Below are 27445 nucleotides of genomic sequence, written 5' to 3'. Positions count from 1 at the left end.
AGGGGCTCTGACAGAAATATTTCAAATGTCATTAGAAACGGGGATGGTGCCGGAGGATTGGCGTATTGCTCATGTTGTTCCATTGTTTAAAAAGGGTTCTAAGTGTAAACCTAGCAATTATCGGCCTGTGAGTTTGACATCAGTGGTGGATAAATTGATGGAAAGTATTCTTGGAGATGGTATATATAATTATCTGGATAGATAGGGTCTGATTAGGAACAGTCAACATGGCTTTGTGCGTGGAAAGTCATGTTTGACAAATCTTATTTGAATGTTTTGAAGAGCTTACAAGGAAAATTGACGAGAGTAAAGTGGTGGATGTTGTCTATATGGACTTCAGTAAGGCCTTTGACAAGGTTCCACATGGAAGGTTAGTTAGGAAGGTTCAATCATTAGGTATTAATATTGAAGTAGTAAAATAGATTCAGCAGTGGCTGGATGGGAGATGCCAGAGAGTTGTGGTGGATAACTGTTTGTCAGATTGGAGGACGGTGACTAGTGGTGTGCCTCAGGGATCTGTACTGGGTCCAATGTTGTTTGTCATATACATTAATGATCTGGATGATGGGCTGGTAAATTGGATTAGTAAGTATGCAGATGATACTAAGATGGGTGGAGTTGTGGATAATGAAGTTGGTCTTCAAAGCTTGCAAAGAGATTTAGGCCAGTTAGAAGAGTGGGCTGAAAGATGGCAGATGGAGTTTAATGCTGATAAATGTGAGGTGCTACATTTTGGTAAGACTAATCAAAATAGGACACACGTGAGGAGATCTGCAGATGCTGGAATTTCAAGCAACACACATAAAAATTGCTGGTGAACGCAGCAGGTCAGGCAGCATCTCTAGGAAGAGGTACAGTCGACGTTTCGGGCCGAGACCCTTCGTCAGGACTAACTGAAAGAAGAGATAGTAAGAGATTTGAAAGTGGGAGGGGGAGGGGGAGATCCGAAATGATCGGAGAAGACAGGAGGGGGAGAGATGAAGCTAAGAGCTGGAAAGTTGATTGGCAAAAGGGATATGATCCAGTAGGATTCTCAGCATTGTGGAGAAACAGAGTGGTCTTCGGGTCTAAATCGATAGGTCCCACAAATTTGCCATGTAAGATGATAGCGTGGTTAACAAATGTATGTTGTGTTGGCCTTCGTTAGCTGGGGGATTGAGTTCAAGAGTCTCAAGGTAACATTGCAACTCTATAAAATGCTGATTAGATCTTTGTGTTCAATTCAGGTAAGATGTGGAGATTTACCAAGATACTGTATGGATCATGTTTTCTCAGAAAAGATTCAGCAAGCTAAGATTTCTCTGTTCAATGTTCAATTATGTATTAGTCCACTCCTGGTAGCCATCACTTTCTTTTCTCTTTTTTTCCCACAGCGTGTGATTGAACGGTGTACCATAAATGGTAACAGGAATCAATGTGTGAGTATGCTCCTAAATATAAAGTAGCCCCGGCTTCCGTTGATATCCCGATCTCTGCTGAATATACTGAATATATCAGTATATTCTGTTCCGTGACTGAACTCCCAACTCCTCCCAGTGGAGAACTCAGAACAATCATTACCTGCAAGGAGAAGGAATACTTGTGTGTCTCCATCCTCCACACAACATGTACCCTGCCGATTCCCACAATGAATGTTCCTGTCTCTGTGAGGTCACATCTCATTGTCCTCCAGAAAAGTGAACATGCGCAGACTGCTTCATCTCTCCTCACAGGATAAACCTGCCGTCTCAGGAATCCATCTGCTCCCAAATATACCACATTAACTGAGCTCGTTCCCATTGAAATTCCAGCAGATTCGTCAACATAGTTTCCCTTCCATAAATCTATGTTCACTCTCCCCAAGTTATCTTCCGTGTGCCCTTCCCCGTGTTATTTTTCAAACGATAATCCCTGCAATTCCCCTGCTATCAATATCTGCCTTAACCATATAACCATTACAGCACGGAAACAGGCCATCTCGGCCCTTCTAGTCCATGCAGAACGCTACTCTCACCTAGTCCCACCAACCTGCACTCAGCCCATAACCCTCCATTCCTTTCCTGTCCATATAGCTATCCTATATCTAGGGTATAGGATCAGGGACGTGATGTTGAGTCCCTGCTTTACCCAGCTGTACAACAGAGCCAGTCTTGTTGCCCCTGATCCAAGCGATGCTGTCATTTCCCCCTGAGAAGGTGCTCCCACAACATTATCCAAAGTGGCATATCCATTAGCGAAGGGATGTTCATAGGAGAATCCTAATCTACCAGTTGACACCTCCTTACCTCAACAAACCTTGGGTGTGACCACCTTCCTGAAACACCTGTCTGTAACATTTTCTCCCTCCTGTATGGTCCTCAATGCTCCAAATGATCCACAGGGTCTGAAGTGGTGTAACTATGTGCAGCTTCTATGGCCAAAGCTGTCAGGGTCACTAGACTGCTACCTGATCTCCCACATCTGCCAGGGAAATGGGCTGACAAATGGCAGATAGCATTGAAATGCTGTTGCATTTTGGGAGTATGAGTGAGATCAAGGCAGTGTGATTGGTAGGTCCCAGGGTGTATAGAGAACGTCACATTCAAGTTTATTGCCATCTACACAAGTACTGTATGCACAGGAGCGATGAAGAATTTAGCCACAGCAGCATCATAGCCACATAGCATCAGATTCACGGCATTCACAGGGAAAACGTGTACTATTTTTATAGGAAAGAACACATTTGGAACGAAACCCAAGTCGAAAGTAGCATTGTTGCTTTGCTAAGGTAGCAATTCAGATGATGCCAGTTGGTTGAAGAACTGAATGGTTAAGGGGAAGTAGCTGTCCTGAACCTGGAGGTGTGGGACTTCAGAATCAGGATCAGGTTTCATATCACCAGCATATGTGGTGAAATTTGTTCACTTAGCAGCAGCAGGTCAATGTAATACATGAGAATCTAGAAATAAATCAAGCAATCAATTACAATAAGTGTATATATATTGAATAGATTTTAAACAGTGCAGCAACAGAAATAATGTATGTTAAATAAAGTGAGGTAGTGTTGATGGATTCAATGTCCATGTAAGAGGGGAAGAAGCTGTTCCTGAATCACAGAGTGTGTGCCTTCAGGTTTCTGAATCTCCTTCCCAAGGTAAGAATGAGAAGAGGATATACCCTGGGTTCTGTACTCCCTGTCTGGTGGTAGCTGTGAGAAGGTGGCATGGCCCAGATGCTGGTCTATATTTAATGACAGATGATGTGTTCATGAAGCAGCATCTCCTGTTCATCCACTGATGGTGGGGTGGAACATACCCTTGAGGGCACAGAGGAGATTCTCCATGATGTTGTCTGAGCTTCAATTATGGAGAGAGACTTGGTCAGTTTTATCTTGAGCCCAGGAATGCCAAGGTGAAGATAAGGAACGAGACCTGAGATGCAATTATTCAAGTAGCTTTGTATATTTACAGCAGGAAAGCTTTAGCTGAACCTAATGAGAGTCCTCAACAGACTGAGACAGGAGCAATTCTACTGGAGATTTATGAATTGGCAAGAAATCAAACAAATGATAATGGAGAGCTGCAGATGTATTGAGAGTGAACAGCTGAAGCAGATTAACTCTGGTTAAAAAAAAGTTAGTGGAACATAGAACAGTCCAGCAGAGAAACAGACTCCCCAGCCACCAGGTCTGTGCTGACCGATTCAAACTAATCCCACCTGCCTGAATGTGGTTTGTGTCCATTCCCTGTCAAAATGTCTCTGAAACATCACTATTGCATCTGCTTCCACCATCTCACCCATCAGAATGCTCCAGGCATGATGAAACAAGCTACCTTATAAATCTCCATTAAACCCTCCAAATGCCGTGGATGAACCAGGAGCTACGTTGTCTGCTGAGGGCTCGATCTGAGGTGTTCAAAGCTGACAACCCAGGTCTGTACCAGAAAACCAGGTATGACTTGCAGAGGGCTATTTCAAGGGTGATGGAACTATTTCGAATACGGTTAGAGGCGATATCGGATGTACGATAACTCTGGCAGGAACTGCAAGACATTACTTCCTACAAAGCAAAACCCAGTAGCATGAATGGCAACGATGCTTCACAACAAGATGAACTCTATGCCTTCTATGCCCACTTTGAAAGGGAGAATATAACTACATCTGTGAAGATCCCTGCTGCACCCGGTGACACTGTGATCTCTGTCTCGGAGGCCGATGTTAGGATGTCTTTAAAGGGGGTGACCCTCGCAAGTTGGAAGGTCCCGATGGAGTACCTGGTGAGGCTCTGAAAACTTGTGCCAACCAATTGGCGGGAGTATTCAAGGACATTTTCTACCTCTTACTGCTAGGGGCGGAAGTTCCCACTTGCTTCAAAAAAGGCAACAATTTTACCAGTACCTTAGGAGAATAATGTGATCTGCCTTACTGACGATCACCCAGTAGCACTCACATCTACAGGGTTGAGCAGCACACACAAAATGCTGGTGGAACTCAGCAGGCCAGGCAGCATCTATAGGAAGAAGTGCTTTCCTCCTATAGATGCTGCCTGGCCTGCTGCGTTCCACCAGCATTTTGTGTGTGTTGCTTGAATTTCCAGCATCTGCAGATTTTCTCGTGTCTGCAGTGTTGAAATGCTTTGAGAGGTTGGTCATGACTAGACTGAACTCCTGCCTCAGCAAGGACCTGGACCCACTGCAATTTGCCTTTCGCCACAGTAGATCAACGGCAGACACAATCTCAATGGTTCTTCACATGGCCTTAGACCACCTGGACAATACAAACACGTAAATCAGGATGCTGTTCATCAACTATAGCTCAGCATTTAACACCATCATTCCTACAATCCTCATTGATAAGTTACAGAACTTGGGTGTCTGTACCTCCCTCAGTAATTGGATCCTTGACTTCCTAACTGGAAGATCACAGTCTGTGAGGATTGGTGATAATATCTCCTCCTCACTGACGATCAACACTGGTACACCGAAGGGGTGTGTGCTTAGCCTACTGATCTACTCTCACTATACCCATGATTATGTGGCTTGGCATAGGTCAAATACCATCTATAAATTTGCTGACGATACAACCATTGTTGGTAGAATCTCAGGTGGTGACAAGAGGGCGTACAGGAGTGAGATATGCCAACTAGTGGAGAGGTGTCACAGCAACAACCTGGCACTCAACGTCAGTAAGACGAAAGAGCTGATTGTGGACTTCAGGAAGGTAAGATGAAGGAACACATACCAATCCTCAAAGAGGGATCAGAAGTGGAGAGAGTGAGCAGTTCCAAGTTCCTGGGTGTCAAGATCTCTGAGGACCTAACCTGGTCCCAACATATCGATGCAGTTATAAAGAAGGCAAGACAGTGACTATACTTCTCTCCAAGGAGTAAAGCCCTAGCTCCCTTAATCTCTTATCATAATGCATACTTTCTAAACCAGGCAGCATCCTGGTAAATCTCCTCTGTACCCTTTCCAATGCTTCCACATCCTTCCTATAGTGAGGCGACCAGAACTGGACACAGTACTCCAAGTGTGGCCTAACCAGAGTTTTATAGAGCTGCATCATTACATCGCGACTCTTAAACTCTATCCCTCGACTTATGAAAGCTAACACCCCATAAGCTTTCTTAACTACCCTATCCACCTGTGAGGCAACTTTCAGGGATCTGTGGACATTACCCTGTATTCTGCCTTAAAGTTCAAACTTCTAAAGTGCATCACTTTACATGTTTATGGACTGAACTCCATCCGACACTTCTCAGCCCAACTCTGCATCTTATCAATGTCTTGTAGAAGTAGGCAGCCATCGATCCCAGTGGATCATGGGTTTACGCCTCTGGTGGACTGTGTCCTCTCCCTTGGTGGGAAGATTTGAAGAACCGGCTGTGCCCATGCAGCAGGTTCCCCCTCTCCACGTCACTGATGTAGTCTAAGGGAAGGGCAAGTGCTGATACAGTTTGGCACCAGTATCGTCGCAGAGGTTGCCAGAGTGAAGTTGTAAACAACATCAAACTGCCTTAGGTACCCAGGCTCTGGATTTCTTCCTCGGGGTTTACTCCTGAAACCTTTCCCATGGGTGGGTAGGGCCGCAAGGCAGCGGGGGTTTAAAATCAGAGTTTTCCTTCTCCTAGACAGGCTGCTGTCCAAGGCTGTCGAGCCCACCTGCCCAAAGCAACTGGTTTTGAGGCGCCAATGGTCCATCTTTGCCCCTTCTCTTGTCAGTAGAAACAGTTCTGCTGGGCCTAGTAGCTAAGCCACACGTGAAGGCCAAGAGTTGGTCTTGGTCGTCAGGGGCTGTTAGAGTCGCAGGACATTTGGAGTACTTTATAGGTAGTGAAAGCTTATCCCCACTACCACCCCTGGCTATGACAACCTTAGGAAGTGTCTCGTTGTAACCTTTTACACTATCCACAACAACACCTAGCTTCATCTTATCTGCAAACTTGCTAACCCAGTTCCTCATCCAAATCATTTATAAAAATCACTAAAAGCAGAGGTCCCAGAACAGATCCCTGATGAACATGATCAATCTCCTTTCACAAGACAGAATACACTCCATTCACTACCATTCTCTGTCTTCTGCAGACAAATCCAAATAGCCGGGTTTCCCAGATCCCATGCCTCCTAACTTCCTGAATGAGCCTACCACTGGGAACCTTGTCAAATGCCTTGCTGTAATCCACATACACCACGTAAACCACTCTGACTTCATCAATATGTTTTCTCACTTCCTCGAGGAATTTAATCAGGCTTGTGAGGCACAACCTGCCCCTCACAAAGTCATGTTGGCCATCCCTAATCGGACTATACTTCTCCAAATGCTTGCAAATCCTGTGTGTAATAATCTTCTCCAAAAGCTTGCCCACCACTGAAATAAAACCCGCTGGTCTATAATTCTCAGGGTTATCCCTGTTACCTTTCTTGAAGAAAGGAATTTCATTTATCACCTTCAAAACCTTTGGCACTACTCCTGTGGACAGTGACAACGAAAAGACCACGGCCAAGTGTATAGCAATGTCTCCCTTGCTTCTCACAGTAAACTGGGGTACATCCCATCAGGCCCAGGCATATACCTTCCCTAATGTTTTTCAAAAGTTCTAGCACGTCCTCTTTCTTAATGTCAACATGTTCCAGCATATCAGCCTGTTCTACATCGACCTCACATTTGTCAAAGTCCCTCTCACTAATAAATACAGAAGCACAACATTCATTGAGGAGCTCACCTTCCTGCCCCAACTCCAAGCACACTTCCCCCTTTGTTCCAGATCACTCTGACCCTCACTCTACTCATCCTCCTGGTCTTCATGTAGTTGCTTTGGATACTCTTCAACAGGTTGAGATACAACATAAAAAGTGGACAGAAGCAAAAGGACTGAAAGTGTTATATTTGAATGCATGCAGTGTACAGAATAAAGTAGATGAACTTGCAGCACAGTTACAGATTGACATATACAATGTTGTAGGCATCACTGAATCATTGGTGAAAGAGGTTGAAAGCTGGGAGCTTAATGTCCAAGGACAGCTACTTCCAAAGGACAGGCAGGAAATCAGAGGGGCTGGCGTTGATCTTTTTGTTAAAAAATTAAAATCAGATCATTAGAAAGAGGTGGCATAGGGTCAGAAAGTGTTGAATCATTGTGGATAGAGCTGAGGAACTGCAAGGGTAAAAAGCCCCTGATGGGAGTTATATACAGACCCCCAACCAGTGGTAAGGATGTGGACTACAAATTACAATGCATGCCAAAAGGGCAGTGTTACAACAGTCATGGGGGATGTCAATATGCAGGTTGATTGGGAAAATCAGGTTGAAGCAGGATTCCAGGAGGAGCTGTTTCAAGAAAGCCTTCAAGATGGCTTTTGAGAGCAGCTTGTGGTAGAGCCCTCGAGGGCATCAGCTACTGTGGGATTGGGTGTCGTGCAATGAATAGAACACTTGAAATAACTTGTTAGGGGAAAACTGATTATAATATGATCGAATTCACCCTGGATTTTGAGGAGGAGAAGCTAAAGTCAAATATATCAGTATTACAGTGGAGTAAGGGGAATTACAGAGACATGAGAGAGGAGCTGACAAGAATTGATTGGAAAATAACACTGGCAGGGATGACAGCAGAGCAGCAATGGCTGGAATTTCTGGAAGCAATGCTGAAGGCACAGGATATATATGTCCCAAAGAGGAAGAAATATTCTAAAGGCAAGATGACACAACTGTGGCTAACAAGAGAAGTCAAAGCCAACATAAAAGCCAAAGAGAGGATGTGGAAATTATAGACAAAGTGAATAGGAATAAGGAACCTTGGTTCTCAAGGGATATTGCAACTCTGATAAAGAAGAAGAGGGAGTTGTATGAAATGTATAGGAAGCAGGGAGTAAATAAGGTGCTTGAGGAGTATAAGAAGTGCAAGAAAATACTTAAGAAGGAAATCAGGAGGGCTAAAAGAAGACATGAGGTTGCCTTGGCAGTCAAAGTGAAGGATAATCCAAAGATCTTTTACAGGTATATTAAGAGTAAGAGGATTGTAAGGGATAAAATTGGTCCTCTTGAAGATCATAGTGGTCGGCTATGTGCGGAACCAAAAGAAATGGGGGAGATCGTAAATGGGTTTTTTGCGTCTGTATTTAGTAGGGAAACTGACATGAAGTCTATGGAATTGAGGGAAACAAGTACTGAGATCATGGAAACCGTACAGATTGAAAAGGAGGAGGTGCTTGCTATCTTGAGGCAAATTAAAGTGGTTAAATCCCCAGGACCTGACAGGGTATTCCCTCGGACCTTGAAGGAGACTAGCGTTGAAATTGCAGGGGCCCTGGCAGATATATTTAAAATGTTGGTGTCCACGGGTAAGGTGCCGGAGGATTGGAGAATGGCACATATTGTTCCGTTGTTTAATAAAGGATCAAAAAGTAATCTGGGAAATTATAGGCCAGTAAATTTGACGTTGGTAGTGGGTAAGTTATTGGAGGGAGTACTAAGAGACAGAATCTACAAGCATTTGGATAGACAGGGGCTTATTAGGGAGAGTCAACATGGCTTTGTGCGTGGTAGGTCATGTTTGACCAATCTATTGGAGTTTTTCGAGGTGGTTACCAGGAAAGTGGATGAAGGGAAGGCAGTGGATATTGTCTACATGGACTTCAGTAAGGCCTTTGACAAGGTCCCGCATGGGAGGTTAGTTAGGAAAATTCAGTCGCTAGGTATTCATGGAGAAGTGGTAAATTGGATTAGACATTGGCTCAATGGAAGAAGCCAAAGAGTGGTGGTAGAGAATTGCTTCTCAGAGTGGAGGCCTGTGACTAGTGGTGTGCTACGGGGATCAGTGCTGGGTCCATTGTTATTTGTCATTTTTCTTAACATTGACATATTCAAGTGTCTCTGTCTGTTCTACATTGTCTTCACAAACTTCAGCTGTGAATACTGAAGCAAAGTATTCATTAATTACCTCCTCCGACTCCAGGTTCACGTTTCCTCTACTAGTATTCTCTACTATCCTTCAGGCTTTATGGGACAAGCCTAGAGAAGTCATTTTCAACTCTGGAGCAGAGCAGGTTAAAGGGAGAATGAATAGGGAAAGGGTGGCAGGAAGGAGGGTGACCGTAGGAAATAGCGCTGGCAGGAATCGAAAATATTTTACAGAACTTAGAAGAGTACAGAAAAGTCCCTGCTTCAGCCCACAATGTTCTGCTGAACTAATTAAATCAGTAATCAACACTATTAAGATTTCCTCGAAACTCCAGAACAGTGTGCATCCAGACTTGTTCCAGCCTCAACCAAGTCTGTTTAACAGTCAGTTCTATGTGGTGATGCATGCTCTTTCGTCCCCATCATCCATAGTACTCCCAGCATTTAAATAACCACACTGCAACCCATCATTCCCATCTTCTCTATTCCCTCGCTTTGGTCCTGCCATCTTCCTGCCTCACAACCCCTCCACTTCCTGATCTGGTTCTCTGTTACCATCCCACTACCAAACTAATTAAACCCTCTGGGCAGAGACTGTTGCAGTTTGGGATTGCTACCTGGACAGAGATGGGAAAAGATTCACAGGAACATTGAAATGGACTGGACGGGGAAAGCATTACAGGACTGTGGGAAGAGAGGAGTGAGACAGAACAGGAAGCTCCACCTTTGAGCTGTAGCAGACCCGACGGGCTGAATAGCCTCCTGTTCCTCATCACCTATATGGTGGGTACGTGTGGGTTTTGTTCACCCAGGAGTGGTTGTAACTGTCAGTTTGTGAATTTATCAACACTCCACGTTTCTAAAGGGTCTTCATCAATCCCTCCTGGTCCTGCTATCATCTCTTGGGTCAGTCCACTCCTGGTAATCTTCATTTTCCTCTTTGTTCACAGGGATCACACAGCGGGAGCATTGAACACCACTCTGTGAGTATTATTACCTGAAAACAAATGCCAGCTCCTTGATTCCTGAGGAAGGGTCTGGAAACATGAACATCCAGGCTACTCCTGCTCTTAATATCATCTCTCACCTTCAATGCATGTAAACCTCTTCTCACCCTCTCCAAAGCCTTGATATCCTTCCTATAAGCAGAACTGAATACCATAATCCAGATGCAGTTTAATAAAACAACATCCCAGTTTCTGAAAAGAATTCCTCGACTAATAAAGACGAGCATACCACGTGTCTCTTTACCACCTATCAACCTGTGTAACCTCTTCAGGGAGCGATTGTCTTAGACTCCAAAATCCCTCAGAACAACATCGCTATTAAGGGTCTTGCTATTAGCAGTGTATTACCCCTGTACATTTGATCTCCCAATCTCCAACACGGCAATGGTCACATTCAGAACATAGAACATAGAACATTACAGCACAGTACAGACTGTTTGATCTGTGATGTTGTGTTGAACTTTCAACCAACTCTAAGGTCAATCTAACCCTTCCCTCATAAATAGCCCCTCTATCTTTCTATCATTCTTATGTATATCTAAAAGTCACTTAAATGTCTTTACCTCTACCACCATCCTTGGCAGGGTTGCCACTCTCTGTGTGGAAAAAAATCTTGCCTCTGACATCCCCCTTATACTTTACTCCAACGGTCCCCAACCACCGGGCCGCAAAGCATCTGCTACCGGTCCGCAAGGAAACGATATGAGTCAGCTGCACCTTTCCTCATTCCCTGTCACGCACTGTTGAACTTGAACATAGGGTTGCCAACTGTCCCGTATTTGCCGGGACATCCCGTATATTGGGTAAATTGGATTGTCCCATACGGGACCGCCCTTGTCCCGTATTTCCCCCGCTAAGGTAGAGTGTTCCTATGAAACCTTTTGTGCCGAAATGGTGTAAAGCAAGAGGCAGTTACTATTAATTTATATGGGAGAAATTTTTGAGCGTTCCCAGACCCCAAAATAACCTACCAAATCATACCAAATAACACATAAAACCTAAAATAACACTAACATATAGTAAAAGCAGGAATGATATGATAAATACACAGCCTATATAAAGTAGAAATAATGTATGTACAGTGCAGTCGGGAAAATTAAGCCAAAACCGATATGTGGGGGGAAAAGATTGGCAGGTACACGCATGCGCACGTCACATATGCGTTCATAGGCGCATGCGCACACAGGTGCCCGCACAAGGCTTCATGGTCATGGTAGTCTTTCTCGGGGTAAACACAAGTGTCCCGTCAACACACACAAAAAATGCTGGTGAACGCAGCAGGCCGGGCAGCATCTATAGGAAGAGGTACAATCGACGTTTCAGGCCAAGACCCTTCATCAGGATTTGACTGCTACTCTTGTCCCTTATTTGGGAGTGAGAAAGTTGGCAACCCTAACTGTAAAAGACATGTTGAGGTCAGATTAACCCTACTTGAACATCCTCCCCCCCACCCCCAGTTGGCCAGTCCGCAAGAATATTGTTAATATTAAACCGGTCCGCGGTGCGATAAAGGTTGGGGACCCCTGCTTTACTCCAATTTCCTTAAAATTATCCCACTTCATTTCAGCTCTTTCTGCCCTGGGAAAAACTCTGAATTCTGCCTTCATGTTCAAACTTGCAAAGAGTATCACTTCACACTTTCCTGGATTAAACTCCATTTGCCACTTCTCAGCCCAGCTCTACATCCTGTCTATGTCCCATTACAACCTTCTGTACTATCCACAACACCACCAATCTTCATTTCGTCTGTAAACTTACTAACCTACCCTTCCATTTCATCAACCAAGAGCTTATAAAAATCACAAACACAGGGGACCCTCAACAGATCCCTCTGGAACAATAATGGTCACTAAGGCAGTATATGCTCCATCTTCAACCACACTCTATGGCAAGCCAATTCGGTATCCACACAGCCAGGTATCCCTGGATTACATGCCTCCTGGCTTTCCGAATGAGCCTAACATGGGGAATGTTATCAAATGCCGAACTAAAATCCATGTTCACCATGTTCACTGCTCTACCTTCATCACTGTCCTTCGCCACATCCTCAAGGAATTCAATCAGGCTCGTGAGACCCCTCACAAAGCCATGTTGACTATCCCAAATCATACTGTGTTTCTCCAAATGGTTGTAATTCCTGTCTCTAAGAATCTTCTCCAGTAATTTACCTATCACAGGTCTATAATTCCTAGGGTTATCCCTACACCTTTTGTTGAAGACAGGAATAACATTTGCCACCCTCCAATCATCTGGTGCTACTCCTGTGGCTAATGAGGACTCAAAGATTATTTCCAAAGGTGCAGCACTCTCTTTCCTCGTTTCTCATAGTAACCTAGGGAATATTACATCCATCCCGGGACTTATCTATACTAATGTTTGTCAAAAATTCTAGCACAACCTCTTTCTTAGCATTCACATATTCAAGTGTCTCCACCTGTTTTATATTGTCTTCACAAACTTCAGCTGTGAATACTGAAGTAATGTATTCATTAATTACCTCCTCCGACTCAGGTACATGTATCCTCTACTATCCCTGATCAGTTCTACTCTCACTTTGGCCATCCTCCTGTTCTTCCTGGGGTTTTCCTTAATCCTACTCAGCAAGGCCTTCTCATGCCCCTTGTAGCTCTTCCTATTCTTCAGCTCCTTCCTGGCTACCTTGTCACTCAGTAGAGCCCTGTCTGAGCCTTGCTTCCTAAACCTTAAGAGCTTCTTTCTTCATTTCATCTTCACTGAATGTTCCACATCTCTTGTCAACAATGGTTCCTTCACCCTACCATCTTTTCCCTATCTCAATGAGGAAAGCTATCCAGAAACCCCAGCAAGTGCCCCCTAAACAATCTCCACATTTCTGATGTGCATTTTCTTGAGTATACCCATTCTCAGTTTAGCTCTCCAGCTCCTGCCTAATGGTATCATAACCTTCCTCTACCCCCAACTAAATACTTTAAAGTTAAAGTCTGTCCCGAGCCTTATAGGATCATCAGGCGGGTGCTTATGCCAGTTTCCGTGGTGTGAAGCAACTGAGAGTATGAGACTCCCCCCGGATAGGACGCCAGTCTATCATAATGTTAACCCCCAGCATTTTGCCACTACCCATTTTCAGCTGGGTGGACTGGAGCCCTGTGTGGATAAGTGCCTTGCTCAAGGATACAACACGCTGCCTCGGCTGGGGCTCGAACTCACGACCTTCAGATCGCTAGTCCAACGCCTTAACCACTTGGCTACGCGCCACAATTAAATACTTTCCCATACAGTAAAGGCCAGGCAGTTGTGGCCATTGTCTCTGAAATGGTCACCATTTGACCATTGGCCAAATTCCAATGGTCACCATTTGCAATTTCACTATTCATATCTGCAACCTATATATATCCCGTTGTATCCTTTCCCAGTATCCCATGTTATTCATATCTGCAAACCTACTCGCCCATCCACTCATGGTTACATCCAGGTGATTTACATGTAGATATAAATAGACCTAGTACAGATCCCTGCAGAGTACAGCCAGAGTAAGTCCCATTGACCACTACCCTCTGTCTTCAGTGGGCAAGCTAATTCACCATGGATCTCATACATCTTAATCTCCTGCATCAAACTCCCGTGAAGCATCTTGTCAAAGGCTTTCCATGTCAGCAAACATGCACAGCTCTACCTTCGTCAATCCCCTTCATCACCTCCTTGAGAAAATCAAGTTAGTTTGATATGATTTACCTCGCATAAAGCTGTGCTGTTTATACCTAATTAACCACTGGTTTTCAAATTGCTCATAAATCCTATCCCAAAGAATCTTTTCTAGTCTCTTCCCTACCACTGAGGCTCTCCAGTCTATAGATTCCAGGACTATCCCCATTTCCCTTTTTGAATAATGCAATGACATTAGCCTCTCTCCAGTGTCCAGGACCTCTCCTGGGACTAGAGGCATCATGAAACTACTGGTCAAGACACCAGCAATCTAATATCTTGCTTCTCTCAATATTCTGGGTTTATTCCATCAGGTCTGGGGGTCTTGCTAACAATGTTAAGAGACTCAGCATACTCATATCTAGGACATTTTTTTATTATTTTGAAATGCCCTGTCATATTATCATAATCTACACTGATCTCCTTATCCTTCTCCTTCTCCTTGATAAATATTGATGCAAGTACTCATTACATCCTCCACATCCAAGCACATGTTCCCTCCTTTATCCTCAAGTGGTCCTCCCACCTCACTGGTTCTCCTCTTGCTCTTGATGAATGCGTAGAATGCCTTGGGATTCTCTTTAATCCTACTTTTTTATGGCTAAGGCTGGCTCTCCAAACTCCCTTCTTAAATTGGTTTCTGACTTCCTTATTATCCTCAAGTCTCTGTTTGACTTTAGTTTCTTTAACCTTACATACGATTTTATTTCCCTCTTGATTAAGTTCACCACCCCATCAACATCTAGGTTTGTCTGACCTAGCCATTCTTGTCCTTACTTCTCCCTGGAATGTCCAGTCCTGGATTCTGTGCAATTTGCTGTTCTTTAAATACCCTCCACATGTCCGATGTCGAATCAGCCAAAAATAGCCGTTTCCAATTAACTCTCCCTTGTTCCTGCCAAATACACTTGTAATTTGCTACCAAAGACATAGGTAGGAAAAGGGAAGAGGTCCTGAAAAAAGACCTCTTTTAGGGAGTTAGGAAGGAAGTTGAGAAGCAGGACCACAAAGGTAGAAATCTCTGGATTACTGCCTGTGCCACACGACAGTGAGTATAGGAGTAGAATGAGGTGGAGGATAAATGTGTGGCTGAGGGATTGGAGCAGGGGGCAGGGATTCAGATTTCTGGATCATTGGGACCTCTTTTGGGGCAGGTGTGACCTGTACAAAAAGGACAGGTTACACTTGAACCCCAAGGGAACCAATATCCTGGCAGGGAAGTTTGTGAACTGGGGAAGAGTTTAAACTAGAATTGTTCTGGGGTGGGAACCGAACTGAAGAGACTGAGGAAGAGGCGGTTGGCTCACAAATATAGAAAGCTAGGAGACAGTGTATGAGGGAGGATAGGCGGGTGATAGAGAAGAGACGCGCTCAGACGTACGGTTTGATATGTGTCTATTTTAACGCAAGGAGTATTGTGAACAAAGTGGATGAGCTCAGAGCGTGGATCAGTAATTGGAGCTATGATGTAGTGGCCATTACAGAGACTTGGATGGCTCAGGGACAGGAATGGTTAATTCAAGTGCCAGGCTTTAGATGTTGCAGAAAGGACAGGGAGGGAGGCAAAAGAGGTGGGGGCATGGCACTGTTGATCAGAGATAGTGTCACGGCTGCAGAAAAGGTGGACGCCATGGAGGGATTGTCTACGGAGTCTCTGTGGGTGGAGGTTAGTACATAAAACATAGAATAGTATAGCACAGTACAGGCCCTTCGGCCCACAATGTTGTGCAGACCCTCAAACCCTGCCTCCCATATAAGCCCCCACCTTAGATTCCTCCATATACCTGTCTAATAGTCTCTTAAACTTCACTAGTGTATCTGCCTCCACCACTGACTCAGGCAGTGTATTCCACACACCAACCACTCTCTGAGTAAAAAACCTTCCTCTAATATCCCCCTTGAACTTCCCACCCCTTACCTTAAAGCCATGTCCTCTTGTATTGAGCAGTGGTGCCCTGGGGAAGAGGCGCTGGCTATCCACTCTATCTATTCCTCTTATTATCTTGTACACCTCTATCATGTCTCCTCTCATCCTCCTCCTCTCCAAAGAGTAAAGCCCTAGCTCCCTTAATCTCTGATCATAATGCATACTCTCTAAACCAGGCAGCATCCTGGTAAATCTCCTCTGTACCCTTTCCAATGCTTCCACATCCTTCCTATAGTGAGGTGACCAGAACTGGACACAATACTCCAAGTGTGGCCTAACCAGAGTTTTATAGAGCTGCATCATTAAACTCTTAAACTCTATCCCTCGACTTATAAAAGCTAACACCCCATAAGCTTTCTTAACTACCCTATCCACCTGTGAGACAACTTTCAGGGATCTGTGGACATGTACCCCGAGATCCCTCTGCTCCTCCACACTACCAAGTATCCTGCCATTTACTTTGTACTCTGCCTTGGAGCTTGTCCTTCCAAAGTGTACCACCTCACACTTCTCTGGGTTGAACTCCATCTGCCACTTCTCAGCCCACTTCTGCATCCTATCAATGTCTCTCTAAAATCTTTGACAATCCTCTACACTATCTACAACACCACCAACCTTTGTGTCGTCTGCAAACTTGCCAACCCACCCTTCTACCCCCACATCCAGGTCGTTAATAAAAATCACGAAAAGTAGAGGTCCCGGAACAGATCCTTGTGGGACACCACTAGTCACAATCCTCCAATCTGAATGTACTCCCTCCACCACCACCCTCTGCCTTCCGCAGGCAAGCCAATTCTGAATCCACCTGGCCAAACTTCCCTGGATCCCATGCCTTCTAACTTTCTGAATAAGCCTACCGTGTGGAACCTTGTCAAATGCCTTACTAAAATCCATATAGATCATATCCACTGCACTACCCTCATCTATATGCCTGGTCACCTCCTCAAAGAACTCTATCAGGCTTGTTAGACACAATCTGCCCTTCACAAAGCCATGCTGACTGTCCCTGATCAGACCATGATTCTCTAAATGCCTATAGATCCTATCTCTAAGAATCTTTTCCAACAGCTTTCCCACCACAGACGTAAGGCTCACTGGTCTATAATTACCCGGACTATCCCTACTACTTTTTTTGAACAAGGGAACAATATTTGCCTCCCTCCAATCCAATCCTCCGGTACCATTCCCGTGGACAATGAGGACATAAAGATCCTAGCCAGAGGCTCAGCAATCTCTTCTCTCGCCTCGTGGAGCAGCCTGGGGAATATTCCGTCAGGCCCCGGGGACTTATCTGTCCTAATGTATTTTAACAACTCCAACACCTCCTCTCCCTTAATATCAACATGCTCCAGAACATCAACCTCACTCATATTGTCCTCACCATCAAGTTCCCTCTCATTGGTGAATACCGAAGAGAAGTATTCATTGAGGACCTCGCTCCCTTCCACAGTCTCCAGGCACATCTTCCCACCTTTATCTCTGATCGGTCCTACCTTCACTCCTGTCATCCTTTTTTTCTTCACATAATTGATGAATGCCTTGGGGTTTTCCTTGACCCTACTCGCCAAGGCCTTCTCATGTCCCCTTCTTGCTCTTCTCAGCCCCTTCTTAAGCTCCTTTCTTGCTTCCCTATATTCCTCAATAGACCCAGCTGATCCTTGCTTCCTAAACCTCATGTATGCTGCCTTCTTCCGCCTGACTAGATTTTCCACCTCACTTGTCACCCATGGTTCCTTCACCCTACCATTCTTTATCTTCCTCACCGGGACAAATTTATCCCTTACATCCCGCAAGAGATCTCTAAACATCGACCACATGTCCATAATACATTTCCGTGCAAAAACATCATCCCAATTCACACCCGCAAGTTCTAGCCTTATAGCCTCATAATTTGCCTTTCCCCAATTAAAAATTTTCCTGTCCTCTTTGATTCTATCCTTTTCCATGATAATTATAAAGGCCGGGGAGCGGTGGTCACTGTCCCCCAGATGCTCACCCACTGAGAGATCTGTGACCTGACCCGGTTCCTTACCTAGTACTAGATCTAGTATGGCATTCCCCCTGGTCGGCCTGTCCACATACTGTGACAGGAATCCATCCTGGACACACTTAACAAATTCTGCCCCATCTAAACCCTTGGAACTAATCAGGTGCCAATCAATATTAGGGAAGTTAAAGTCACCCATGATAACAACCCTGTTATTTTTGCACCTTTCCAAAATCTGCCTCCCAATCTGCTCCTCTGTATCTCTGCTGCTACCAGGGGGCCTATAGAATAACCCCAGTAGAGTAACTGCTCCCTTCCTGTTCCTGACTTCCACCCATATTGACTCAAAAGAGGATCCTGCTACATTACCCACCCTTTCTGTAGCTCTAATAGTATCCCTGACCAGTAATGCCACCTCTCCTCCCCTTTTTCCACCCTCTCTATCCCTTTTAAAGCACTGAAATCCAGGAATATTGAGAATCCATTCCTGCCCTGGTGCCAGCCAAGTCTCTGTAATGGCCACAACATCATAATTCCATGTATATATCCAAGCTCTCAGTTCATCACCTTTGTTCCTGATGCTTCTTGCATTGAGGTACACACATTTCAGCCCTTCTACCTTACTGTCTTTACACCATTTATTCTGCTTCTCTTTCCTCAAAGCCTCTCTGTATGTTAGATCTGGCTTTACTCCATGCACTTCTTTCACTGCTCTATCGCTCTGGGTCCCATCCCCCTTGCAAATTAGTTTAAACCCTCCCGAACCATGCTAGCAAACCTACCTGCCAGGATATTGCTCCCCCTCGAGTTCAGGTGCAACCCATCCAATCTGTACAGGTCCCACCTTCCCCAGAAGAGATCCCAATGATCTAAAAATCTAAAACCCTGCTCCCTGCACCAACTCCTCAGCCACGCATTCAACTGCCATCTCCTCCAATTCTTACCATCACTGTCACGTAGCACTGGCAGCAATCCTGAGAACGTCAGCCTTGAGGTCCTGTTCTTCAGCCTTCTGCCTAATTCCCGAAACTCACACTTCAGGACCTCATCCCTCTTCCTGCCTATGTCGTTGGTCCCAACATGTATCATGACTTCTGGTTGCTTTCCCTCTCATACCAGGATGTCGTGACATCCCGGACCCTGGCACCCGGGAGGCAACAAACCATGGGGGTGTCCTTCTCACATCCACAAAATTTCCTGTCTGCTCCCCTGACTATAGAGTTTTCAATGACGACAGCTCTCCTCTTCTCCGTCCCACCCTTCTGCACCACAGGGTCAGACTCAGTGCCGGAGGCCCTGCCACCGTGGCTCACACCTGGTCAGTCATCCCCGCCAACAGTATCCAGGACGGTAAACTTATTATTCAGGGGAATGGCTACAGGGGTGCTCTGCACTACCTGTCTGCTCACCTTCGCTTTCCCCCCTCTGACTGTCACCCAATGACCTGCTTCCGACAGCCTAGGTGTGACTACCTCCCTGTAGCTCTCATCTATGACTGCCTCATTTTGCTTTATGAGTCGAAGGTCATCCAGCTGCTGCTCCAGATTCCTTACACGGTCATCCAGATCGCCCAGCCGTATGCACTTCTGGCAGATGTGACTCTGCGGGAGAGGGGCGTTCCCCCAAGACTGCCACATCTCACATGAGAGGCACATCACCGTCTCAGGAGACATTGTAAAGACTAACTGCAAGCTAGCTTGTCCTCCGCCTCTCCTCGTCGTAGGAACAGGAAGGGGTCAAAAACTTTACGGGGTGTTTTTTATAGGCCGCCCAACAGTAACAGGGATATCAAGGAGCAGATAGGGAAACAGATCCTGGAAGGGTGTAATAATAACAGAGTTGTCGTGATGGGAGATTTTAATTTCCCAAATATCAATTGGCATCTCCCAAAAGCAAGGGGTTTAGATGGAGTGGAGTTTGTTAAGTGTGTTCAGGAAGGTTTCTTGATACAAAATGTAAATAAGCCTACAAAAGGAGAGACTGTACTTGATTTGGTATTTAGTAGGGGTCCCAGAACAGATCCCTGAGGCACACCACTGGTCACTGGCCTCCATACAGAATATAACCCGTCTACAACCACTTTTTGCCTTCTGTGGGCAAGCCAGGTCTGGATCTACAAAGCAGTGTCCCCTTGGATCCCACCCCTCCTTACTTTCTCAATAAGCCTTGCATGGGGTACCTTATCAAATGCCTTGCTGAAATCCATATACACTACATCTACTGCTCTACTCTCATCAATGTGTTTAGTCACATCCTCAAAAAATTCAATCAGGCTCGTAAGGCACGATCTGCCTTTAACAAAGCCATGCTGACTATTCCTAATCACATTATGCCTCTCCAGATGTCACAAATCCTGCCGCTCAGGACCTTTTCCATCAACTTACCAATCACTGAAGTAAGACTCACTGGTCTATAATTTCCTGGGCTATCTCTTGAATTCTTGAATAAGGGAATAACAGGCACAACCCTCCAATCCTCCGGAACATCTCCCATCCTCATTGATGATGCAAAGACATCGCCAAAGGCTTAGTGATCTCCTCCCTCGTCTCTCACAGTAGCCTGGGGTACATCTTGTCCGGTCCTGGTGACTTATCCAATTTTCTGCTTTTCAAAACCTCCAGAACATCCTTTTTCTTAATATCTATATGCTGGAGCTTTTCAGACCACTGTAAGTCATCCCTACAATCGTCAAGATCCTATTCCGCAGTGAATCCTGAAGCAAAGTATTCATTAAGTACCTCTGCTATCTCCTCCCCTTCCATACACACTTTTCCACTGTCACACTTGATTCGTCCTATTCCCTCACGTCTTATCCTCTTACTCTTCACATACATGAATAATACTCTGGGGTTTTCCTTAATCCTGCTCACCAAGGCCTTCTCATGGCCCCTTCTGGCTCTCCTAATTCCATTCTTAAGCTCCTTCCTGCTGGCCTTATAATCTTCTAGATCTCAATCATTACCGAGTCTTTTGAACCTTTCGCAGGCTTTTGTTCTTCACTAGATTTACAACAGCCTTTCTACACCATGGTTCCTGTACTCTACCATCTTTTCCCTGTCTCATTGGAATGTACCTATGAAGAACTCCATGCAAATATCCCCTGAACATTTGCCACATTTCTTCCGTACATTTCCCTGAGAACATCTGTTCCCAATTTATGCTTCCAAGTTCCTGCATGATAGTCTTATATTTCCCCTTACTCCAATTAAACACTTTGTTAACTTGTCTGTTCCTATCCCTCTCCAGTGCTATGGTAAAGGAGATAGAATGGTGATCACTATCTCCAGAATGCTCTCCCACTGAGAGACCTGACATCTGACCAGGTACATTTCCCAATGCCAGATCAAGTACAGCCTCTCCTCTTGTAGGCTTATCTACATATTGTGTCAGGAAACCTTCCTGAACTCATCTAACTAACTCCACCGCATCTAAACCCTTTGCTCTAAGGAGATGTCTATCAATATCTGGGGAATTGAAATCTCCCACCACAACAACCCTGTTATTATTACACCTTTCCAGAATCTGTCTCCCTCTCTGCTCTTCGATGTCCCTGTTACTATTGGATGGTCTATAAAAAACACCCAGTAGAGTTATTAACTACTTCCTATTCCTAACTTCTACCCACAGAGACTCCGTAGACAATCCCTCCATGACTTCGTCCTTTTCTGTAGCCATGGCACTATCTCTGATCAACAGTGCCAAGCCCCCACCTCTTTTGCCTCCACAAATCTGAAACTCTGTCACCTATTTCAACCCTTCAGCCATAGAACCATAGAACATTACAGCACTGAAACAGGCCTTTTGGCCCTTCTTGGCTGTGCCAAACCATTTTTCTGCCTCGTCACACTGACCTGCACCTGGACCTGGACCATATCTCTCCATACACCTCTCATCCATGTACCTGTCCAAGTTTTTCTTAAATGTTACAAGTGAGCCCGCATTTACCACTTCATCTGGCAGCTCATTCCACACTCCCACCATTCTCTGTGTGAAGAAGCCCCCCCTAATGTTCCCTTTAAACTTTTCTCCCTTCACCTTTAGCCCATGTCCTCTGGTTTTTTTCTCCCCTTGCCTCAGTGGAAAAAGCCTGCTTGCATTCACTCTATCTATACCCATCATAATTTTATATACCTCTATCAAATCTCCCCTCATTCTTCTACGCTCCAGGGAATAAAGTCCTAACCTATTCAACCTTTCTCTGTAACTGAGTTTCTCAAGTCCCGGCAACATCCTTGTAAACCTTCTCTGCACTCTTTCAACCTTATTTATATCCTTCCTGTAATTTGGTGACCAAAACTGAACACAATACTCCAGATTCGTCCTCACCAATGCCTTATACGACCTCACCATAACATTCCAACCCTTATACTCAATACTTTGATTTATAAAGGCCAATGTACCAAAAGCTCTCTTTATAACCCTGTCTACCTGTGATGCCACTTTTAGGGAATTTTGTATCTGTATTCCCAGATCCCTCTGTTCTACTGCACTCCTCAGTGCCTTACCATTTACCCTGTATGTTCTACCTTAGTTTGTCCTTCCAAAGTGCAATAACTCACACTTGTCTGTATTGAACTCCATCTGCCATTTTTCAGCCCATTTTTCCAGGTTGGTCTAAATCCCTCTGCAAGCTTTGAAAACCTTCCTCACTGTCCACTACACCTCCAATCTTTGTATCATCAGCAAAATTGCTGATCCAATTTACCACATTATCATCCAGATCATTGATATAGATGACAATAACAATGGACCCAGCACTGACCCCCGTGGCACACCATTAGTCACAGGCCTCCACTCAGAGAAGCAATTCTCTACTACCACTGTTTGGCTTCTTCCATCGAGCCAATGTCTAATCCAATTTACCACCTCTCCATGTATACCTAGCGACTGAATTTTCCTAACTAACCTCCCATACGGGACCTTGTCAAAGACCTTACTGAAGTCCATGTAGACAATATCCACTGCCTTCCCTTCATCCACTTTCCTGGTAACCTCCTTGAAAAACTAATAGATTTATTAAACATGACCTATCATGCACTAAGCCATGTTGACTCTCCCTAATAAGTCCCTGTCTATCCAAATACTTGTAGATCTTATCTCTTAGTACCCCTTCCAATAATTTACCTACTACCAACGTCAAACTTACCAGCCTATAATTTCCCAGATTACTTTTAGAGCCTTTTTTAAACAACGGAACAACATGAGCTATCCTCCAATCCTCCGGCACCTCACCCGTAGATACCGACATTTTAAATATATCTGCCAGGGCCCCTGCAATTTCAACACCAGTCTCTTTCAAGGTCCAAGGGAATACCCTGTCAGGTCCTGGGAATTTATCTACTCTGATTTGCCTCAAGATAGCAAGCACCTTCTCCTCTTCAATCTGTATAGGTTCCATGAACTCACTACTGGTTTACCTTATTTCCATTGACTCCATGCCAATTTCCAATTTTATCCCTTACTATCCTTTTGCTCTTAATATACCTGTAGAAACTCTTTGGATTATCCTTCACCTTGACTGCCAAAGCAACCTCATGTCTTCTTTTAGCCCTCCTGATTTCTTTCTTAAGTATTTTTGTGCATTTTTTACACTCTTCGAGCACCTTATTTACTCCGTTTCCTATACATGTCATACATCTCTCTCTTCTCCTTTATCAGAGTTCCAATATCCCTTGAGAACCAAGGTTCCTTATTCTTATTCACTTTGCCTTTAATCCTGACAGGAACATACAAACTCTGCACTCTCAAAATTTCTCCTTTGAAGGCCTCCCACTTACCAATCACATCTTTGCCAGAGAACAACCTGTCCCAATCCACGCTTTTTAGATCCTTTCTCATTTCTTCAAATTTGACCTTTTTCCGGTTTAGAACCTCAACCCGAGGACCAGATCTATTATTATCCATGATCAAGTTGAAACTAATGGTGTTATGAGCACTGGAACCAAAGTGTTCCCCTACACACACTTCCGTCACCTGTCCTAACTCGTTTCCTAACAGGAGATCTAATATTGCATCCTCTCCAGTTGGTACCTCTATATACTGATTTAGAAAGCTTTCCTGAACACATTTACAAACTCTAACCTGTCTAGACCTTCAACAGTATGGGAGTCCCAATCAATATGTGGAAAATTAAAATCCCCTATTATCACAACTTTATGTTTCCTGCAGTTGTCTGCTATCTCTCTGCAGATTTTCTCCTCCAATTCTCAGTGACTATTGGGTCGTCTATAATATAACCCCATTAACGCAGTCTTACCTTTCCCGTTTCTCAGCTCCACCCATATGGCCTCGGTAGACAAGCCCTCTAATCTGTCCTGCCTGAGCACTGCTGTAACATTTTCCCTGACTGGCAATGCCACCCACCCTCCCTTCATTCCTCTGTCTCTATCACATCTGAAACATCGGAACCCTGGAACATTAAGCTGCCAGTCCTGCCCCTCCTGTAGCCAAGTTTCACTAATGGCTATAATGTCGTAATTCCATGTGTCAATCTACACCCTCAGCTCATCAGCCTTCCCCACAATACTCCTTGCATTGAAATAGACACACCACAGAAGATTATTACCACCACACAACCCTGCTATTTGTGACTTTGCATGAACTTTTAACATCATTTATTTTCACCCCCACTCCACTATCTGCTCTGGCACTCTGGTTCCCATCCCCCTGCAAATCTAGTTTAAACCCTCCCCAAAAGCACTAACAAACCTCCCTGCAAGGATATTGGTCCCCTTGTAGTTCAGGTGTAACCTGTCTTGTGTGCTGCTCCTTTGGCATAACTATCTCCCTGTAGCTACTATCTATAAACACGTCATTCTCCCGAATGATCCGGAGGTCATCCAGCTCCTGCTCCAGTTCCCTAACGCGGTTTGTTAGGAGCTGCAGCTGGATTCACTTCTTGCAGGTGTCGTTGTCAGGGACACCGGAGGGCTCCCTGACTTCCCACATCCTGCAAGAGGAGCATTCCAACATCCTGCCTGGCATTCTCTCTACTCAAAACAAACAAAGCAAAACTTACCGGAACCTACCCTGGCCTCTGCCTGTTCACGCTGAAGCCTGTTGAGCCAAAGCCGTCCCACTCTGCTCCCTCTCACTCCACTGCCCGCTGTATATGGTGTTTTTTTTTAACCTTTGGCGCTCTACGTCACTCACCTGCACAGTCTTGCCTCTTTTCCCTGAGCCTCTCATTCATCTGCAAATTATGCTATTCTTAACCACAGTGGCCTGTGGTTCAGGCAGTAATCTGCAGATTACGACCATTCAGGCCCTCTTTCAGCTTCTTTCCTAACTCCTGATATTCGCTCTTTAGGACAACATCCCTTTCCCATCTATGTTGTTGGCACCAAAATGTACCACCACATCTGGCTGCTCACCCTCCCTCCTTAAGAATGCTATGGACTCGATTAGGTATCTCTGGCCCTGACAACTGGGAGTCAACATACCAGCCGGAAGGCATTTTCAGAATTTCCTGTTTGTTTTTGTAGGTATTGAATCCCCTATCACTACCACTCTCCTCTTCTCCCCGCTTCCCTTCTGAGCCACAGAGACAGACTCACTCCCAGACACCTGGCCGCTATGGCTTTCCACTGGATGGTTAACCCTCCCAGCAGTATAATCCGAAACACAAGACCCTGCAGATGCTGGAAATCCAGAGCAACACACACAATGCTGGTTACGTGGCATCTATGGAGAGGAATAAACAGTTGGCATTTTGAGCCAAGACTCTTCATCAGGACATAAACAAGTGTGCCAAGTTATTGAGTGGAGTGATCACAGGGGTCTTTCACACGATCTGCCTTTCCCTCTCCTGACAGTCACTCAGCTACCTGCCTCCTGAAACCTAGGTGTGACTGCCTCCCTGTAACTCCTGTCTATAAACCTGTCAGCCTCCCGGTAACTCCTGTCTATAAACCTGTCAGCCTCGCCGAAACTCCTGTCTATAAACCTGTCAGCCTCCCGGTAGCTCCTGTCTATAAACCTGTCAGCCTCCCGGTAACTCCAGTCTATAAATCTGTCAGCCTCCCGGTAACTCCTGTCTATAAACCTGTCAGCCTCCCGGTAACTCCTGTCTATAAACCTGTCAGCCTCCCAGTAGCTCCTGTCTATAAACCTGTCAGCCTCCCGGTAACTCCAGTCTATAAACCTGTCAGCCTCCCGGTAACTCCTGTCTATAAACCTGTCAGCCTCCCGGTAACTCCTGTCTATAAACCTGTCAGCCTCCCGGTAACTCCTGTCCATAAACCTGTCAGCCTCCCGGTAACTCCTGTCTATAAACCTGTCAGCCTCCCGGTAACTCCTGATACAGACTTCATCCAGCTCCAGCTTCAGTTCCCTAACGCAGCATAAAATCTCTTGGGATTCTCTTAATCTTCTCTGCAAACGCTATTATATGTCTTGATTTCCTTGTGGAGAACTTCCCTTCTCCCCCTATACTCCGACAGGAATTCACTTGATCTCAGCTGCCTGTAATGAACCCATGCCTTCTCATTCCTAGTGTGGGCCTCAATATCTCTCTTATCCAAGGTCCTATCAGCCTTGACCATCACTCTAACCAGAATATGTTGGGGTAACATTTTCATCCAAACGGTGGTCAGTGTGTGGAATGAGCTGGCAAACAAGTGATTGAAGCCAGTGCATTTGGACAAGTACATGAATGGAAAATTATGGGCCAAATGCTGGTAAGTGAGACTAGCTTGCATGGACCAGTTGGGCAGAGGTCAGAGCTCTAAGTTTTCAGATATTTATTGATCTCGGGGAAAGTGGGTAAAGGCTCATTGCAATGGTTTTACGCAGGAGCTGAAGAGAGTAGATTGGCTTAGGTCCACAGCTAACAAGTGGGAGTCATTTAAAGAGCATTCGGACATGATTCAGGACAACATGTTCCCAAGCAGAAGACAAGGATGGCAATATTTGGATTGCCGATTTATCTTTCAAATTCAGTCCAAAACAAAAAAGAAGCAATCAAATAGGGACCTGAGAACTTTCAGCCAGTAACTGTTCCCCTCTTTTGCTTTGCAGTATATCGTGGAAGCATGGCTGGTTCTCCCTGGCAACCTCATCTAGCTGTCCAGAAATCAGAGGAAGCAAACCGCACGCACGCTCAATGAAACAGTGACTGCAAATGCTCAGCTTCAGACTGTGGGATGGGAGGGAGATAGAGAGAGAATGAGGGAGGGTGGAGGGGGTGGAGGGAGGGAGGAGAGCATGGAGGGAGTAGGGAGGGGGTGGAGGGAGGGAGGAGAGGGTGGGGGGAGGGAGGAGAGCATGGAGGAAGTAGGGAGGGGGTGGAGGGAGGGAGGGAGGGAGTGGGGGCGGTAGAGTGGGAAAGGGAGATGGTGGAGGGGGTTGGGGGAGGGAGGGAGATGGGTGACAGAGCAGTAGACAGTTAGAGATATGGGGAAATAAGGCAGACTGAAGGAATGAGATAGTTGGATGTGGTCTAGAGATAATCTTGCCCCACTGCAATAATCCCCAGGAGACACGGGA

At 45.2% G+C, this 27445-nt stretch overlaps 1 long non-coding RNA gene across 1 annotated transcript; it reads left to right on the top strand.

Annotated features, from left to right (window-relative positions):
- The first annotated feature begins 1373 nt into the window (after positions 1-1373).
- Positions 1374-27117, top strand: LOC134341133 (uncharacterized). Its single transcript, XR_010016713.1, has 3 exons — positions 1374-1418; positions 10308-10340; positions 26978-27117. It is a non-coding gene; the product is annotated as an uncharacterized LOC134341133 (long non-coding RNA).
- Positions 27118-27445: the final 328 nt, after the last annotated feature.

Source organism: Mobula hypostoma (genome assembly GCF_963921235.1).
Source record: "Mobula hypostoma chromosome 5 unlocalized genomic scaffold, sMobHyp1.1 SUPER_5_unloc_5, whole genome shotgun sequence".
NCBI classification, from domain to species: Eukaryota; Metazoa; Chordata; class Chondrichthyes; order Myliobatiformes; family Myliobatidae; genus Mobula; species Mobula hypostoma.
This window is presented reverse-complemented; position numbering and strand designations above follow the sequence as displayed.